The sequence below is a fragment of the Protopterus annectens genome, chromosome 13.part0, assembly GCF_019279795.1.
Source record: "Protopterus annectens isolate FY-2018-M chromosome 13.part0, PAN1.0, whole genome shotgun sequence".
NCBI classification, from domain to species: domain Eukaryota; kingdom Metazoa; phylum Chordata; order Ceratodontiformes; family Protopteridae; genus Protopterus; species Protopterus annectens.
Genome location: NC_056747.1, coordinates 21,695,187 through 21,716,098, shown reverse-complemented (window position 1 = coordinate 21,716,098; position 20,912 = coordinate 21,695,187). Strand labels below are relative to the sequence as shown.

Genomic DNA, 20,912 nt, shown 5'->3' with positions numbered 1-20,912 from the left:
CACGTCACATCCAGCATTTGGAAAATACATAGTAACACGTCACATCCAGCATTTGGAAAATACATAGTAACACGTCACATCCAGCATTTGGAAAATACATAGTAACACGTCACATCCAGCATTTGGAAAATACATAGTAACACGCCACATCCAGCATTTGGAAAATACATAGTAACACGCCACATCCAGCATTTGGAAAATACATAGTAACACGTCACATCCAGCATTTGGAAAATACATAGTAACACGTCACATCCAGCATTTGGAAAATACATAGTAACACGTCACATCCAGCATTTGGAAAATACATAGTAACACGTCACATCCAGCATTTGGAAAATACATAGTAACACGTCACATCCAGCATTTGGAAAATACATAGTAACACGTCACATCCAGCATTTGGAAAATACATAGTAACACGTCACATCCAGCATTTGGAAAATACATAGTAACACGTCACATCCAGCATTTGGAAAATACATAGTAACACGTCACATCCAGCATTTGGAAAATACATAGTAACACGTCACATCCAGCATTTGGAAAATACATAGTAACACGTCACATCCAGCATTTGGAAAATACATAGTAACACGTCACATCCAGCATTTGGAAAATACATAGTAACACGTCACATCCAGCATTTGGAAAATACATAGTAACACGTCACATCCAGCATTTGGAAAATACATAGTAACACGTCACATCCAGCATTTGGAAAATACATAGTAACACGTCACATCCAGCATTTGGAAAATACATAGTAACACGTCACATCCAGCATTTGGAAAATACATAGTAACACGTCACATCCAGCATTTGGAAAATACATAGTAACACGTCACATCCAGCATTTGGAAAATACATAGTAACACGTCACATCCAGCATTTGGAAAATACATAGTAACACGTCACATCCAGCATTTGGAAAATACATAGTAACACGTCACATCCAGCATTTGGAAAATACATAGTAACACGTCACATCCAGCATTTGGAAAATACATAGTAACACGTCACATCCAGCATTTGGAAAATACATAGTAACACGTCACATCCAGCATTTGGAAAATACATAGTAACACGTCACATCCAGCATTTGGAAAATACATAGTAACACGTCACATCCAGCATTTGGAAAATACATAGTAACACGCCACATCCAGCATTTGGAAAATACATAGTAACACGTCACATCCAGCATTTGGAAAATACATAGTAACACGTCACATCCAGCATTTGGAAAATACATAGTAACACGTCACATCCAGCATTTGGAAAATACATAGTAACACGTCACATCCAGCATTTGGAAAATACATAGTAACACGTCACATCCAGCATTTGGAAAATACATAGTAACACGTCACATCCAGCATTTGGAAAATACATAGTAACACGTCACATCCAGCATTTGGAAAATACATAGTAACACGTCACATCCAGCATTTGGAAAATACATAGTAACACGTCACATCCAGCATTTGGAAAATACATAGTAACACGTCACATCCAGCATTTGGAAAATACATAGTAACACGTCACATCCAGCATTTGGAAAATACATAGTAACACGTCACATCCAGCATTTGGAAAATACATAGTAACACGTCACATCCAGCATTTGGAAAATACATAGTAACACGTCACATCCAGCATTTGGAAAATACATAGTAACACGTCACATCCAGCATTTGGAAAATACATAGTAACACGTCACATCCAGCATTTGGAAAATACATAGTAACACGTCACATCCAGCATTTGGAAAATACATAGTAACACGTCACATCCAGCATTTGGAAAATACATAGTAACACGTCACATCCAGCATTTGGAAAATACATAGTAACACGTCACATCCAGCATTTGGAAAATACATAGTAACACGTCACATCCAGCATTTGGAAAATACATAGTAACACGCCACATCCAGCATTTGGAAAATACATAGTAACACGTCACATCCAGCATTTGGAAAATACATAGTAACACGTCACATCCAGCATTTGGAAAATACATAGTAACACGCCACATCCAGCATTTGGAAAATACATAGTAACACGTCACATCCAGCATTTGGAAAATACATAGTAACACGTCACATCCAGCATTTGGAAAATACATAGTAACACGTCACATCCAGCATTTGGCTGGTTTGCTAGACATTCATCTGGCAAGAGGTACCACAACAGCTGCTGTAGGACCTGCAGGCACTTGAACAGCTTCTATCCAACAGTAATAAGGCTCATAAACTCTGATATCAACTTGGAGGTCTCCTACTTCCAATTGCGATCTCACTACTAATATTTAAATGAAAGTGCTAAATTATTTAACTCACTGCAGTTAATGTATTCTTACAGAAGTACAATAGCTTTCTCTTAAAAGTGCAAGTGCTATAATTCCTCATGTACAATATTAACAGACTGCCTTTTCTTCTCTTTTTTTGTGTACAGTACTATATGTTTATATGCTTAGGTTTATATGTATGGGTAGTTTTACCTGACTTGAAATAGGTTATAAGGAGTACTTTTCATGTGTATTGGTCATTAGAATAGTAGTGTGTAGGTCATGTTTTATTCTTTTTATACTTAATTTGTCTCTGTACTCTGATGACAAGCTGATACCTGAAATTTCATTTAGGTTGCACTTGTGTTTCCTAAATGACAATAAAGATTTCTTTGAATCTTTGTCATAGGTTCCCCGAGTTTGGCGACAGCCCTTTCTACATTCTGTTGCTTAATTTGTTTTGTTAAAAGCTTTTGTGCTCCAGAGTCTTTTTTTTTTTCCGAAAAGAAGATGTTCTTCGTGTTTCACTGTTGCAGTCTTTGCATTTGGGTAATTCTACTGGCAGGTTGCCCTCAGTCGGCCTGAATTCCAAAGTCCTGGGTCCTGCGTCAGCTGTCGCCCCTTCCCTGACGTCAGGTCATCAGGGGTATAAAAGAAGCAGCCGACGCCATTTTCTTCAGTCTTTCTTGCCTGGCAGTGCCCAAAGCAGAAGCGGTCAGCCAACTCCTGAGATTTTCGTGTTCGAGTTTCAGATCCAAAGTCTTCAGTAAAGCTAAGTACCCCGTTGGGGAAACTTTTTTTTTTTTGCTCCAGACCGATGTCAGAAAAAGTTAATAATTGTATTTCTTGTGGAAAGCAAATACCTCATAAGGACTTGTATTCCTTGCCTAGGCCCTGATCACAACATTTCTGGTTGTCGGTTTTGTGCTAGATTTAACCAAAGCACTATTAAGCATCGGTATGATTTTGCTTTAAACTATTTTGGGCGCCGGTTTAATTATCCAGAAATGTTGTCAGATAGCCATCACAAAAAAATTCACAAAAAACGCAAAGAAAAGGAGAGAGATAGAAAACCGAGGCCCAAAACCGACGACGAAGCTTCTCTTAAGCCAATCGCCGGTTCTCAGTGAGGCGCTTTCGCAGCCCCTGACGCCCGCTACTTTAGAGTCGCAGGCCGCTACCAACTCCCACATGGAGTCGGCCATGTCGCTGGAAACTCAAGGTATTGGAGCCTCGGATACTATTCCTTCAGATGGGTCCGGAGCCGCTGAGCAGGCACCGGCTTCTGAGGGTGTATTCAGACCTAAACATCTTTACATTAAACCGACTTCAGCTTCAAAGGCAAAGACTGAAGCACCTTCTAAAGCAAAGAAACAAACTCAAGAGCCACGTGGACAGACCTCTATGCCCAAAAAACAGATGCTCGAAATGGCCGAAGACTTGAATACCTTGATCAGGGGTTCCCATCTCCCTCCTGATAAGAGACCTAGGCAAGAGACTGACTATGAATCTTCAGATCAGGATTCTATTTCTTCTAATTCCTCTTATGATCAGGAATATTCTCTACCCCCCATGAGGATTCGGATGCTGAAGAATCTATACCTTCAGCTTCTCCTCCAGAAGACTACTCTTTTGGGGAAACCTTGCATACCATGAGGGAGCATTTCCACTGGGAGAGCCAAGATTTTTCAGAATCTAAAAAGAGGCTCAGGGATTTCCTGATACTACCTCAACACAGGCCACTATCCATCCCACCTGTGTTAGACATTGTAGATTATGTGTTTTCGGAGTCTAGTCTTACCCCTGACTCCTTACCTCCAGCTCCTGTTAAGCCTGACAGATATTACAGGGTTCCTGACTCTCATAAATTCCTTTTTAAAAACCCTGCTGCAGACCCAGAAACTATTTCACAGGGTCCCAAGAGTGTTAAGGCTTCTGCTGCAAAAAACCCTACCCCCTCTGACAGAGATTCTAGGGCACTGGATAGATGGGGGAAAAAGGTTTACACATCTGCTGCCTTGGCTATAAGGGCCTTAAACTGTCAGTTTCATATGCTCAAATATCAGCAACATGTCATGACATTGCTTAAACAGAAAATGTTGTTAAACTGTGAATGTGCAGAAAACAAGGAAATGCAGGATTTATTGCATGCAGCTGAACAAGTTGGAAAACATACTTTGCAATGTGGTTTTGATTCTTTGGAGGTCTCCTGCAGGGCCGCAGTTACAGGTTCTGTAGTTAGGAGGCATGCTTGGTTAAAGGAACAAAATCTGCCTGATCGTGTCAAAGTTAAATTATTAGATTCACCTTTACAGCATGATACTTTGTTTGGTGTTAAGGCAGAAGAGGTGTTAAAGAAAATGGAGGACAAAGCTAGATCTATGCAAACTGTCAAAGATTTTTTTTACAAGTACAGCCACCTAGGTTTAGTAGACACTGGCCTACAAAGAATTGGTCCTTTCCTGTGTCAGACAGACCTCAAAGGGGGAGATCCAGACGCCCTAGAGGCAGATCCCAGGCGCAAGGCTCATACAGGTCAAAGCAGTAGGGTGCTTCTACCTCCAAAGTTGGAGAAGACAAATCACAACCATACAGGAAACAGTCCCAAATGACTTCCCCCTGCCTGCACCAAACACTTATCTCCTGGCAGCACCCTTAAGGAGACAATTAGCACTTTTTTCTCAAAATTGGCACATTATAACCCAGGACAAGTGGGTTCTAAATATCGTGTCACAAGGCTACAAGTTCCATTTCCATACCCTGCCAAAGGCAAACGGCTGGCCAGATCTGCCAAAAAAATCAATGGGCAGAGGCGCAAAAACAAGTCTCATCCCTCTTGGATATGGGGGCCATTCAGCAAGTACCAGAGCAAGAGCAGGGGCAAGGATTTTACTCGAGACTGTTCGTGGTACCCAGAAAGGACAAGGCCTGGAGACCAATACTGGACCTATCTATCCTAAACACATTCCTGGATATACCAAAATTCAAGATGTTGACTCTGCAGCAGCATCTGCCCATGCTGGGCAAGAACGCTTGGCTTGTGACTTTAGACCTAAAAGAGGTATACCTGCATGTCCCAATCAGACAGTTATGCAGAAGATACCTCAGATTCAAGGCTGGCTCAATGCATTACCAGTTCTCTGCACTGCCCTTTCTTATCTACTGCGCCCAGGGTCTTTACAAAGTGCCTGGCACCAGTAATTGCATTCTGCAGACAAAGAGGAATACAGGTATATCCTTACTTGGACGACTGTCTAATTCAAGCAGAGAACAAGGACATTCTTCTACAGCATCTGGCATTTGTGAAAAGACTTCTAACATGCCTAGGGTACACAGTCAATGAAAAGAAATCAAAACTAGTACCCTCTCAAGAGATAATATTCCTGGGTGCAAGCTTAAATACAACTGCCTAGATGGCTTATCTCACCCCAGACAAACAAAGGCAACTGACAACCTATTTCAAAATGTTGGCAACAAAGGCCCAGAAAAAATCTGCAGGCTTTGGGCTTCATGGCATCCTGCATCCTATTAATTCCATATGCAAGACTGCATATGAAGAACTTCAATGGTACCTAAAAAGTGTTTGGACTCAACATTGCCACAGCCTGGAAACAATGATTACTCTCATTCCCTGCCTGCAACAGGAGTTCCGATGGTGGGCAAAGGCTTGTCACCAAAACAAGGGACAGCCATTCACATTACCCCCAGCCAGGCAGACACTAACAACGGATGCATCAGATTATGCCTGGGGGGCCCACATGGCAGGAAGATGCATTCAGAGCACATGGTCCTCAAACCAAATGCATCTACATATCAGTCAAAAAGAGATGCTAGCTGTTCAAAATGCCCTGACATCCTTCAAGGACCTACTTCATCCAGGACAACTACTGATAGACAGACAACACCATGGTCATGTGGTATATAAACAAGCAGGTGGGCACACATTCTTACCCCCTTTGCAGACTAGCCATGACTTTGTGGGACACAGCATTGACTTATCAAGTGCTTCTGCAGGCACAATTCCTGCCAGGAAAGGAAAATACTCTGGGAGACAAACTAAGCAGAAACCTCATTGATCCCCATGAGTGGCTTTAGACCTCTCAACCAATCGGGGACAAATTTCAACAGAATCAGGGACAAGGCAAGAAAAAAATCAGGGACATTTTTAAAATATTAGTGCTATTAACTTGAAACATTGACAGAATCAGAGCATATGAATATGAATTAATACACATTTTCTGAAGTAAAAGAAGTCTATAACTCTTAATTATTGTAATTATTCATTAAGTGTAATTCACCACCTTTCCTCCAAAAGTCACTAGTTTTAGGAGGGATTAAGAGGGACAGAGCTAAAATATGAATCAAAGTCAGGGACATCCCTGAAAATCAGGGATAGTTGAGAGGTATGAGCTGGATCCACAAGTGTTCAGCATGATAACAAGGAAATGGGGATGCCCGGACATAGATATATTTGCCTCCCCTCACAACTACCACCTAAAAAGATTCTGCACAAGGACTTATCACAGACAAGCATGGAAAGTGGACGCCCCATCTTTCAGTATATGCCTTTCCTCCACTGCCTCTCCTTCCCAAGGTACTCCTAAAGGTCAGACAGGAGAAGCCAAAGATGATACTGATTGCCCCAGACTGGCCTCGCCAGTACTGGTATCCAGTCCTAAGGAACTTGTCTCATTGCCCAGCTTGGACCTTACCTCTAATACTGCATCTACTGTCCCAGCAAAACAATCAGATACTGCACAGCCAACTCAGGACTTTAAACCTGGCAGCATGGCGGATAATGTAGTCATACAAAACACTCCTCTCAGTAAAGCTGTGATGGATGTCATTTTGGAAGCCAGAAGGCCTAGTACTAGAAAATCTTATGCTCGAAAATGGAAGAGATTCTGTGCTTTGAACCAGGCACAGGGAACTGATACAGCTGTGCCAAATATTCCTCAGATTTTGCAATACTTAACTGAGATGATGGGGACAAAGGCCTATCTTTTTTATCTATTAAAATTCATGCCTCTGCCATTTCGGCTCATTACAGTACAGAGCCCCCAATCTTTTCTCATCCCTTATTAAAGCAGTACCTCAGAGGAGCCAAAAATTTAAGGACTCCCAAGAAAATCACCACTGCCTGCATGGGACCTCAACTATGTCTTGGAAAAACTCACCCTGCCTCCTTTTGAGCCAGCTGATATAAAGTTTTTATCTTGGAAAACAGCTCTTCTCCTAGCAATAACTTCTGCAAGAGGAGTTTCAGATCTACAGGCACTCATGGCTGTGGAACCTTTTATCATTTTTTATCCAGACAGGGTCTCTCTGAGGACAAACCCAACATTTATGCCTAAGGTGGTGTCCAGTGTGGCTCTTAACCAAACTATTCATCTGCCAACTTTTTATCCAAATCCAAAGAACAAGGGGAAGAGAATTCTACATTCTTAAGACGTACACAGACAGCTTAGATTCTACTTGGACAGAACCAAAGTTTTCAGAAAGACAGAGCAATTACTAGTGACATATGCTGCAGGATCACAAGGAAAGGCTATTTCAAAGCAAACTATTTCAAAGTGGATAGGCCACTGCATTCGTTTCTACTATTTACACCATGGCAAGCCAGTGCCCAAGGGCATTAGGCCACATTCAACCAGAGCTGCAGCCACTTCAGCAGCCTTTCTCAGGGGAGTACCAACCAAGGACATTTTAGAGGCTGCTACTTGGAGTTCATTGCACACCTTTACAAAGCACTATCATCTGTCACTCTACTCTAAATACAGGGCAGGCTTTGCCACGGCAGTTCTGCAGGGTCTCATAACTGCTCCTTATGCTGTTTAGTTCCAGCCTCCCAACCATAGCTTTGGGACTCTACCCAAATGTAATGACTGCAACAGTAAAACACGAAGAACATAGTACAGTTGTGTACACTTACCATAAATGTAGATGTTCCAGTGTGTTCACTGTTGCAGTCCAGGTTACCCACCCGCCATCTGATGGAACCTATCTTTCCTTCTCAGATTTATAAAACCTATGTGGTGTATTTGCTTGTAGATGAAGGTAAAGTTTATATTGGTGCATGTATTTTTATACATATAAATTTTGGTTACCCTTTTAGGGGCCACCTGACATCTGGGGCAAGAAAAACTAAAGAAAATGGTGTTGGCTGCTTCTTTTATACCCCTGACGACCTGACGTCAGGGAAGGGGCGACAGCAGCCGACGCAGGACCCAGGACTTTGGAATTCAGGCCGACTGAGGGCAACCTGCCAGCAGGATTACCCAAATGTAATGACTGCAACAGTGAATACACTCGAACATCAACATTTATGGTAAGTGTACACAACTGTACTTTGCTTAACAGTGATCTTTATAAACTGTTCTAAACTCATGAATATTATCCAGATAACTGCCTTATTCTCTGTTCGGCACTCTGCGGTTGTTCCTGTTTTTGTTCTGTGAAATCCCACTTATTCTACAGTAATGGAACCGTTCTCGCACCTCTTGATTATCTCCATTTACTTCTTAATAATATTTATTGTATTTCTACCTTCTATTTCAACTCCTCTTTTCATTTTATCCCACTTAGTAGCTATCCCTTCTGAAGAAATTTCTGCTTTCGCTGTTAACTCTTAAATTATTTCCACTAGTCCTTCGTTGAGTTCCTTTCTTTTTAACAGGTAGGTGGGAAAGTGCCTGTACCTCAATTTTACTTAATTACCCTACATTTTTATCTTTTAAGTTTTTATTGGTACATGGTCTGAAATAGTTATTGGATATGTGTAGAAGTTTTCTATTAAATCACATGCTGTTGTGAAATACAAATTCTATCCAGTCTACCCAGTTATTCTACCTTGGGGAATAATATGTAAATTGTGCTTGAGTTTCTACTACTGAATTTATGTCTTTCATACCAAATATTTTCATACATTTCTTCAAAAATGTACCCTTTTCTGTTATATTTTCCCTTTTAAGTCTCCCTGATACATCCTCATTATTGCATATCAAGATATTCGTCATTCCCACTGCCCTGGGCAGCCAAATGCTCCGGATTGTGCAGAATGCTCCGCATTTGTGGTGGATTAAACCCATTGTTCCCCTGTTCCGAATTGTGTAGCCGTTGCTCCGCTTAATTAGAACACCGCTGACGCTGTGCAACACTTAGCACCTTAACAACCAAAAACGGCAACTTCATCAGAGAGCAAGAGTAAAACCCGACTTTACTACACTCAAGGCAAAACAAGTTTACTGGTTAAGCGCTTTCGTCCACATAATTATATGAAAGCGCTTAATGAGTAAACTTGTTTTGCCTTGAGTTTAATAAAGTTGGATTTTACTCTTGCTCTGTGTTGCAGTTGCCGCAGCTTGCTGCTATTTGGTTGTTAAGAAGTTGTGTTGCACAGTGGTGTTCTAATTAAGCAGAGCAACGGCTGCACAATTCAGAATAGCAGAACAGTGGGTTTAATCGACCAGAAATTCATTAAAGGAAGAATCGCAAAATTAAATCTAGTAAGGTAAGCAGTAAAACAGTTACACTGGACTGTATGGAAGCAGCAAAGCTACAACTATAACTGTTATTTTTTGTCATACTGTCAAGTTGAAAAATGGAATCCTGGATGCTGAAGTAACAGACCACAAGGTGCTAGCAGAGATTGTCATCAAAATAAAAGCACTCTTCTTTACATCTGTCTACTCAACAGCCATGTATGGATATATCTCCTTTATTACTGGCAATTTTTTTAAGAAAGCATGTCATAGTTAGTGACTACATTAATTGAAAACTAAGCTATATAAGAAAGGGATGCCTACTAAGCTGTATAAGAAAGGGATGCCTCCTTTCTTTATTTTACCTGCAACACTGACTGGAACCCAGTGTAGTATATGGCTTTTTATAAGACTGATGTAGAAGTCAATTCTTTCTTTGAAAAAAAAAAATATCATTGAAAAATTTACAAAGCAAATTAATCTTGCTAGCAAAGATGTGGCATTGATGGCTTGCTCCCACCGCCTGCTGACCACCAGACCATCTCTTTGTCTATATGCCTGTTCATTTCCGTATGCACCAGTGCAAGTGACAAATGAGAGGGGACATCATTTAAGCACTAATCAGGGTGTTTTTTTTTTCGCTATTTCTGGCCTTAACCCCAGTATGCATACATAGTAACATGCCAAGGGTTGACTTGTAGTGCAAATACATCACATAGTTTAATATCCCTCTATGGCTGTATGATACATATGGTCTGTACAAAGAGAATGCTCTTGTATGCAGAAACAAGTGGAAATGACACACGCATCCATATGATTCGGTCTGTCCTCACCTAATAGTCATTTGCTTTCTTGGCTGACTTAGTCAGCACATTATAAATGCAGATGATAACAGAATGATTGCTGATTAAAGCTCTGCTTCTGTTACAAATCCCTTCCACCAGCACAGCGTGTTTCTAATGTGAAAAGTAATTTCTGTATTGCCATGACACTTGTGAAAAGTACTGCATAATTAATAAAAATTAAAAAAAAAAAAAAAAAAAACATGCAAGCTGTCAAAAGAGCCAGTTTTGCTGTCTTTTACATGTAGTATCAGAGCTGCCAAGTGCTCCGGATTATGTGTGTGTGTGTGTGTGTGTGTGTGTGTGTGTGTGTGTGTGTGTGTGTATATACATATATTTTGGTTGAAAGACCATGGCCACGGTCACGGTACAGTTTTCGTGCAGTGTGAAAACAGGGTGTTCCACATTTTGACTGTTTGTCACACATTGCAATGGTCTGTGTTCCACATTGGCCTCTTAGCAAGTTGAGACCAATGCCACTGCCTCAGTGGCATTTTGGGTTATCTGCCAAGGAAACCTAGTACTGGCCACCTTTCAGTAGCTCCGACTCCCTTTCCTCTTCCTGTGACAGCTAATTGGCTGAGAATATCCTGAAGAGGGAAGCCTTTAACTGTTCCAGGAAGTTAGTGTTCAGTCTTTTTCTGCCATCTAAAGAAGAAAGTCACCTGAATCGTCACAGGACCAAGTGCTGATTTTTCTGGCTTACTGCTCAGATTAGCCCCAGTTTGGGGACCCGTTATTATTTTTCTTCTAGTTTTATGACTATTTCAAAAAATACACTTATTTTAATGTTTTATTTCTGTCAGTGTTCACAGTAAATTCTTGTGGGAATTTCTGCTTGTAGTGGACTTAACTGGTTTCTGTCTTTGACAAATGTTTTTATTGTTTCTAAAGAAACTTTCAGTATTTCTGTGAAAAGTGCTTTGGGTTTGTGTGCTGTTAGACATTACAGACCTGTCTTTACTGTTGTTACTGTGCTTTGCTTTCATCTTTTGACAGGAAAGTATTACAGAACTTTGATTTATTTATACATTTACTGTATGTATGGGTCTGCTCTGTGTGTTTTTAACAGTAGATCTCACATTTTTAACAGTAGATCATGATTTGGCAGCAAAGGAAGTTATTTGAATGTACTGTGGATATTTTACTCTCTCTGTCAAGAAAATGTAGTTTAACCACATCAAACTGCCATAAAATAACATTTATTAGTGATTTAAAGTTTGTTGAACTAATTTCTAACACTGGTTTGGCACATTGGTTGCTTTGGTGTTTGGACTTTGTGCAGTGGAAATTTTTAACTTCTGTCAGCTGTAAAAGAATTCTAAATATGTCACACCTCCAACATTTGTTATCTGCCTGAGGAAGAATTCTTTGAAGTCTGTTTGGGGTGTAAGATTAAGCATGTAAACACTTCTAAGCAAAAAATCCTAACCCTTTTGGATTGTTGCTTACTTGATAGCCACAGCTTCTGGTGCCCTTCCATTACCTGGTGCAGGTATGGGAGAATCAAACCCTTGACGTGCAGGAGTAGTATGGGGTAAGAGATGTCTTGCCTGACATAATACTATGTCCCCAGAAATGTTATCTTGTAGAGAAGTTCAAAAAAAGAAACAAGCTTCATGATAAAGCTGTTTATAAGGCTGATGTGGTAGTATTGTGCACACCGCTAATTCTGGTGGTTGTGTTTCCCATCCATGGCTCTAGTGCTTATCTGTGTTTAAGAGAATGATGAGGACTCAGATAAGGACAGCTGATTTCCTAGTAGATGCTGAGCCCATTTGCTCTGATTCGTTGGAATGTGAACCTGAGAATTAAATCCTGAGAAGTGTTCAGGTTTCCTCACATGATTGCTAGATTTAGTGATTTTTCTGTTTGGGCACAGTTGGGACACCCAGTTCTGTGGCTGTTCTCCCACTCTTACCAGCCTTGGAAGATGTTTATAAAGCTGCAGGGCACCAGTATGTATTCCAGCATTCCTAAAAAACATCCCAGAGAAAATATAGGGTCTTTTTGGGTATGACAGGTCTCTTCTCGAATTTGACAGCAAACCCAGCTTTGGTCTCTTCAACTGCCTACTCATATAAAAAAAAGTCCTTGGGTTCATCTAATCCAACACCCACTGATAAAGAGGGAACATTCCTAGTAATCTATCCTGTAGAATGTCAAATTATCAAGGTTATTTGAGGAAATTTATTTTACATTGTGCATGCAATTTGGATGATTTTGCTGCATTTTTACCTGCAGAGCAAAAGTCATATTTGAATAAAATTGTTTCTGTTTTTGACTCGGGTTTACAAACTAGCTTTGAGAGTTGTGCTTGAATGTGCAGATACAGTCTCAAGATGTATTGCTTCTTCTGTTGTAGATGGTATATCAACAGAAATTCTCTGATGATTTAAAAGTAGAAATTTTGAATGCACCTTTAAGTTCAGAATTGGTGTTTCAGTCCTGTGTTAAACAGATTCTCAAACAGTGGAAAAGCAGAAGCAAAATAACACTTGAGTATCTAGGATGATTCATGCACTCAAGTTCTCCCCAAATGAGGCATCTTCCTTCAAGTGGCAGAACAAGTAAAATTCCCAGCCAAACAAAAGTCAAGGATCCAAAAGGCAATGGCAGAAGCATAATTATTTGAAACCGAACAAGAGGGATTCCTTTCCAAAAAGTAATCAACCGCTTCCAAAGGATTGACTGTGCTGAGTCACAGAGCACCCCCCCCCTCTTCCTTCACTCCCTCCTTCTCTGTGTGTCTCTCTCAACCCTGTAGCCGGCCACATGTAGTCTCAGACAAATAGACTCTGAGAATAATTTGGAGAGGATACACTTGGCAGTGATAGAAAATCCTTCCCCTTTCAGGGGAATTCTCCCACCCCTTCCCTCCAGTCCAGACAGAGCAGTGCACTGCAGTGCTGCATCATATGGTGGAAGCAGGAGTCATAGAATCAGTGCCCATAATTCACAAAGGAAAGGATTTTACTCTAGAATCTCTTTGATACCAAAAAAAGGAGCACTCCTGGAGACGCCACCCTAAATTTGTCCTTTCTAAACACCTTTGTAAAAGTTTCAAAATGCTCTTTTACAGTCATCCTAGCATTGCTTACAGACTGTTGTTTCATGGTGACTAGATCTCAAGGATACTTATCACCATATTCCTATTGTTTCATGGTGACTAGATCTCAAGGATACTTATCACCATATTCCTATTGTTTCATGGTGACTAGATCTCAAGGATACTTATCACCATATTCCTATTGTTTCATGGTGACTAGATCTCAAGGATACTTATCACCATATTCCTATTGTTTCATGGTGACTAGATCTCAAGGATACTTATCACCATATTCCTATTGTTTCATGGTGACTAGATCTCAAGGATACTTATCACCATATTCCTATTGTTTCATGGTGACTAGATCTCAAGGATACTTATCACCATATTCCTATTGTTTCATGGTGACTAGATCTCAAGGATACTTATCACCATATTCCTATTGCTCACAGTTTTAAGACATTTTTGGCATTTGCTGTGTCTGGAATGCATTATCAGTTTACTGCATTACCCTTTACCCTTTAGGGTCGGCTGCACCATGTGCACCAGTGGCTGCATATTGCAGAACCCTAGGCATCCATATTTCTTCTTATGTATATGACTTGCTGACTTGTGCAGATTCTGTATCCAGGTGCTTAGAGTCCTTGGACAAGTTCGCATCCCCCTTTCCCACCAGGACTTCAAACTGAATCCTCAAAAATCCTTTTTTACACCCTTTCAATGAATTGTTTTCCTGGGGTGTTTGATAGAACAAGTAAAAAGGATCAGCTCCCTGTCAGATGCCAAAGTTCTGACTTATCAGGACTTTTTTTTGGATTTCTCTCTTTTAAACGTGGCCTCAGCAAAAGACTTTCTCAAAATTCTAGGCCTCATAGCATCATTGAGCCTCATGATACCACTCTCATAGCATCATTGAGCCTCATGATACCACTCTCATAGCATCATTGAGCCTCATGATACCACTCTCATAGCATCATTGAGCCTCATGATACCACTCTCATAGCATCATTGAGCCTCATGATACCACTCTCATAGCATCATTGAGCCTCATGATACCACTCTCATAGCATCATTGAGCCTCATGATACCACTCTCATAGCATCATTGAGCCTCATGATACCACTCTCATAGCATCATTGAGCCTCATGATACCACTCTCATAGCATCATTGAGCCTCATGATACCACTCTCATAGCATCATTGAGCCCCATGATACCACTCATAGCATCATTGAGCCTCATGATACCACTACCCAGACTGAAAGTGGTACTTGAAGAATTGTTGGACGCAGCACCTTTATCCCTTTGATTTTCAGTTACCATTACTGGGATGTTTGAAACAGGAATTGCAGTGGTGGAGGGATCAAATGTCTCCAAATCCAGGACTCCCTTTTCTCTTCAGACCCCAGCCCAGTCTGTCCAGACTCTTCAGATTTTGTGTGGGTAGCGGTGTCCATGGAAGTTCATGTGCCAGGCTTGTGGTGTCCTCAGGACACACTAAAACATATAAATGTAAAAGAGATGTTGGCAGTGACTCATGACTTAAAAGTTTTTCACCAGTTAAGTTCTCTGGGTCCTGTTCTATTGGTCACAGACAACACTACCGTGATGTGGTACCTTAACGAACAAGGGAGTACAAGGTCATACCTTGTTTGCAGGTTGGCAGTGATGGCCTTGGAGTTGTCCGTACAGCATTCTGTGACTCTTAAGACCTTGTACATTCCACCAGAGCAGAACACAATGTAAGACAGGCTAAGCAGATCTTGAACAGTCCTTAATGAATGTGAGATCCATATAGATAACTTGATCCAGATGTAGAAAACACCTCAAGTAGATCTCTTCACCCTTCACCTCCTTTCAAAACAGATAACTGAAAAAATTCTGTTCAAGACATCTTTGCAGCCATGCTTGAAAGACAGACTCTCTATAATTCCCATGGTCAGAAATGTTTCTGTATGATTTTCCACCTTTTCCAGTGATTCCCCAGGTACTTCTAAAGATACGGAAAGAATTACCAAAGATAATTGAGGTAACTCCCTTTAGTCCAGGCAGAGTTGGTTCTCCCTTTTAATGGAACTGGCCAAAGACTATTACCACAAGCTTCTTCACAGACTGGATCTGCTCACACAGCATAAGGGGTGAATGGTACACCCCCAGCTTAGAGCAATTGCAGTTGACAGCCTGGATGATCTGTTTTGATATTAGGCACTTGTTCAATCAGGATGTGCAGTAGGTATTTAAGGAAGCAAAAAAAAAAAAAAAAACTAGAAAACCTTATGTTTACAAGTGGAAGATGTTTTCCAGGTGGTGCCTAGCCAATAACAAAAGTCTCATAGAGGGGGTTCTACTCCTTCAAGTAGAGTATCCTTTTTTTTTAAACAAGAAACCTCTTTATTAGCTTATCATGTATGACATGGTCAATCATTAATTTATATAAAAGAAAATAAACCATACCAACACAATCTGAGTTGTAAACATCAGACTTTGATTTCCATTTTCTAGTTATTGCTTTTTTTGGCAGCCATCAGAATTAGACTGGACAAGGCCTTTGCAGTTATGATTATATATCACAGCTCAAAAAGATAATTTCCTTAGTTACACTAATTTACTCACCAAGCATCTCCAATAGAGCAGTCTGCAAGGAATCTTTAAAGTACGCCAACTCATTACATGCCCAGAAAATATGTTCCCAGTTAGCTCTTTCTTCCCTATCACACCTCCAACATTGCTGTCTACCCAAGGAAAAATTATTTTGGAGTCTAAACACTTCCAAGCAAATATCCAAAATCTTCTAGACTTTGTTGCATATTTAGTAGACATACATATATCTCCCATTGGTTGTGAATTGCTCATCCAGTCTCTCTTCCCAGTCCTTTCTAACCTCCTCTGATTGATTCTTATAGTTATCATGTAATATTTTATATGCTCTACTAATTACTCCTTTCTTAATGGCAATTTCTGTTCTAGATTCTACTAAAAACTCTACCAGTACTGGTCAAAAGATTCAGGACCCCCCCTATTTATTTCTCTTTGCTGTACTCTGATATCAGTCCTTGATAAGGAAGGCAATCTCCAACCTACAGTCCAAATAAGTTCTTGTCCTCTTCCCATTCTATTACCTTTCCCCTCTCTAGTTATGGATGGAGCAGTGGTGCAGCAGTAGCATTGTTGCCTCACAGCAAGATGTTCTCTGGTTCGATTCTCGGCTAGAGTGCCTTCTGTGCGGAGTCTGCATGTCCTCCCTGCGTTTGTGTGGGTTTCCTCCGAGCCCTCCGGTTTCCTTCCATATTTCAAAGACATGTGTCTGGAGCATTTCTCCCCAGGCCTGCAATGAAAATTGTTGTCTTTTCAAATCTGACTTTCTGGTAAACAAATGTTAAATAAATAAAATAAATATTTGCTCCTAATACCTTGGTTCCTATGCCAGTGTCCTCCAAAAAAATCCACCCCCTCTTGCCTGTTGTCTGCATCTCTAATTGCAGTCATCCCAGTTGGCAAAGTCTCCTTTCTCCATTTCCATGTTTGCTTAGTTCTTAGAATACCTTCTGCTATTTTAAGAATATAATACTCTGTATAATTATTATTATGCATCCAAAATCCCAGTCTCTCCTTGTATCTTGAGCTTCCCCCTATTTCATCATCATCTCTTTCCACTTTGAATTATAGATCTCATGTCAATTTTCATTCATTCATGACAGTTGGGTCTTGGTTCCGTCCTTGGGACCGACTTGGCTGTTGTAACAAGCTCACGCTAGCCAGAAACTCTCAAGCTAAGGTTACCCAAATTGCCTGTCTTCCCTTCCTTTCAGATCTCATTTGCTGCGTAGACTTTCAAGAAGCATCAGGTCGTGCTCTCAAGCTAAGTGTTTTATTTTTCTATATATTTCTCAATATTTTTTCTCCTTTATAGCTCCCCTATTTATATTTATTGGTCGCTTTATTTTATGTTACAGAATTAGTGTGCGAGTGCTGCTGTATCTGTATTTTTGCCTATTTAGTATTTCTTCTTTACCATAGTTAGTATAGGCCCTCCCTTCCCTTTTACCTCTGGTAACTCTTACATACCATTGTTTCTATTTTTTCTTCTTTCTTCTTCTTCTCTTTACCCTTTTGGGTATTTCTTGTGCTACTGTGTTGGTACGCTTTAAAAAAAAACCTTTCACTTGCTCTGTTTTTTCCTGTTAATGTGCACGTGTGTGTGTGTGTGATTGTGTGAACGGCTGCGATGGATGTGGCAGGAAGATGCCCAACTGCAATGGGCATCTTTTCTGCTTATATTGTTTAGGAGTGCCACACTTACAAATCCAGCCTCCGTGTGAGCTCTGTAAGGGCTTTAGTGCCCAGACCCTGGCAGAGCGTAAAAACAAATTGATCTTAAAGCAGTTGTTAAAAATACCCTTTTCAGAGGCTTTGTCCGAGGCAGAGGTGTCAGAACCTCCTAGAAAAGAAGCAGAAAAGAGGAGCCACTTGATTCCAATGTCTCCTCATTCTCAGGAGTCAAAATCGTCCAAAGGCCTGGCTTTCATGGAACCAAAGCCTAAACAGTTGAAATCTGCACCTGCAACCATTTGGCACCAGTGTCTATGACCCCTTCCATGGTGTCATCTATTTCCACGGAACTGACTCAAGTTGCTATGGTACCGACCCCTTCCACTGTATCTCAGACCCTGTTGGCACCAATAATAGTTTCCCCTGTAAGACTAGTCACCTCCACCCCAACACAAGTTTTTGGTATGGTGCCAAAGGTCGAACCCCTTCCTAGGACTCTATATTGATGCCTTTGTTGGTCAGAAGCTCAGTCCTTTTATTGATTGACCAGAATCTTCCCCGGGGATGGCTATTGGTTCCAAACCAAGGCAGCTGTTAAGTCCAGGAATAACAACCAAAACTACACTGGAGTAGAAGGTTAAAATTTATTAACCATAAACCAAGGATTTAGCACTTTTGTAAAAAAAAAAAAGTCATCACTTTTACGAAAGCGCTAAATCCTTGATTTATGGTTAATACAGTTTAACTTTCTACTCCAGTGTGGTTTTGGTTGTTATTCCTGGACTGAACAGCTGTCTTGGTTTGGACTACGTGTTTGGCTTGTCTCATTTGTATGACTATTGATTCCACCAGGAGCTTTTCAGAGCTTGATGTAGTTAGATTGGTTGATCGGCTCTTGGTGGCCAGAGGTATTCCATCCTCATTTAGGACCTCCCTTCCACCTGGGGCTGAGGTTATTTCTCCACGGGCTCTAACTTATCTTCCTCCTTCGACCTCCCCGCAGGATTTGGAGCCCTCAACGCTGCCACCTCTCCCTGTGCCAACTTCTTCGGTATCGATGGTGGATCTCACCTCGGTGCCGGAACCCACTCTGTGGACTTTGGCTCAGTCGAGTCAAACCACCCACGAGACCGTGACTTGGCTGCCGGCTCCTGAATCATTAGTACTGCACCAATTTTTTCCATGGCGCTGTCTACAGTTCCAGTTGCTTTGACAGTTCCGAGTCCTCTCAGGGCACCTTCTCTGGTTGCGGGCTCATTGGAGCTGGATGTGACACCGATTCCGAGGTTGTCTTTCTCAGTTCCGGGCTCCCATCTCTCTTCAGGCGGGCCTGCCTTTCAGATTATGGAGAGAGCGCTCACCTCTGCAGGCTCACAGTTGGCACCCTCAACATCGGAATGTCATATCTATGTGTCCTGTAGTTTGCAGCTGTCACAGTCTACTACACTGGGGCAGCAGGCATGGGAGCAGCAAGGAACCCTACTTACTGCAGGATGCCCTCTCTTTGGAGTCCTCTTCAGACCTCTCCCCTGATGAGACGCCCCGTAAGAGATTGTGCAAGTGAAAGCACATTGATTCTCCAGAAGTTCTCTCACCGAGGATACCGACTATGATGAAGGGGAAGGGTCCCCACAGTTGCCCCCTGAAGAGGTCTCCTTTGGAATCATCCTAGAATTCTTAAAGCAGAGGTTTGACTGGAAGCCCATCAACCCTACCTCTGAGGAATCTGTCTTCTTACAGGCTTTCCATGCCCAACCCTTCCTGGGTGACCCTGCCTGCAGATGCGTTTGTCAAGCCCCTGACACTGTAGAGCCAATCCCCTGGAGACCTGACAAAATACTCCCCCCCCTCCAGAGGATCAATACCACTGGTCCAAGGGTTTAGCGATAGATGCTATGGTGGTGGTGGCGGCCAGAAAAAAGGAACTTGGAGAGGAGAGTCCTACTGTCCTTCCTCCAGACCGAGAGTCTCAGACATTGGACAGATTAGGGAAGCAGGTTTATGCTTCAGCGACCTTTGCTATACAGTCATTGAATTATTTAGCTCATTTTACCCATCTTCAAAGGAACCTGATCACTGAACTCTCAGGAACCGTAGCAGGAACAGTGTCTGACGAGTTAAGTGAGAACATTGCCTTCCAGCTTGCGACCCTAGACTCTATCTCTAACTTCTCCATGCGGTTGATTGCACATACGACCAAAGGGGCGGCCAGAGCAGCGAGTGCAGGCTTTGTCATGAGATGTCACACCTGGAAGAGCTTATGTGACTTCATGGATCCCTTCATGTCTTCCTTTGTCAGTGCTCCCATTGATACTCCCTCGTTGTTTGGCCCAAAAGTTAGACACATTAGCCAAGTGTGAAAAGTATGGAAAGACCCTTCCTGCTATGGGCGTATGTTTTTCCACTCCTCTAATTCCTGGAATAGGGTCGTTGAGGAGTGGAAAGATGTAGTTCAGAAAGTCCCGAGGGCCTTTTTGGGATACACATGGCGAGTTTTCTCCCCAGCGCAGAGGGGGGAACTCATCAGGAAGATGCCTCTCCTTTGGCAGAGGGGGCCCACGTAACCAGGGTTCCAAAGATTCTTTCTCTGGGCAACCATATCAGCACTCCTGAGGCGCGGCCCAATTGCTTACCTCTGGAGGCAGTCTGGGGAAGGTTCTCTTTGCACCACTTAGCCTGGCACTCAGTGACATCAGATTCCTGGGCGCAGGCAATAATTACCAGAGGTTACTATATCCCCTTCGATCTTTATTCAAGGCCACAAAGGTGAATCCTTGAAGTTCCACCCAGTCAGAGGGCCGTAGCAGCTCAAGATATTCAAAAGCTGCTCGAAAAGTCATCCAAACAGTCCCACCTCACAAAGTAGGATACGGATTTTACTCAAAATTCTTTTTAGTGCCAAAAAGACAGGAGACTGGAGGCCAATTCTAGACCTCAGTATCTTGAACAAGTTTGTCAGACAGACAAAATTCTGGATAGT

At 41.6% G+C, this 20,912-nt stretch overlaps 1 protein-coding gene across 1 annotated transcript in view; it reads left to right on the top strand.

Moving 5' to 3' along the window:
- LOC122817554 (DAP3-binding cell death enhancer 1-like) overlaps positions 1 to 20,912 on the top strand; it is a 938,516-nt gene that overhangs the window by 157,569 nt on the left and 760,035 nt on the right. The gene's annotated exons all lie outside the window — the stretch shown is intronic.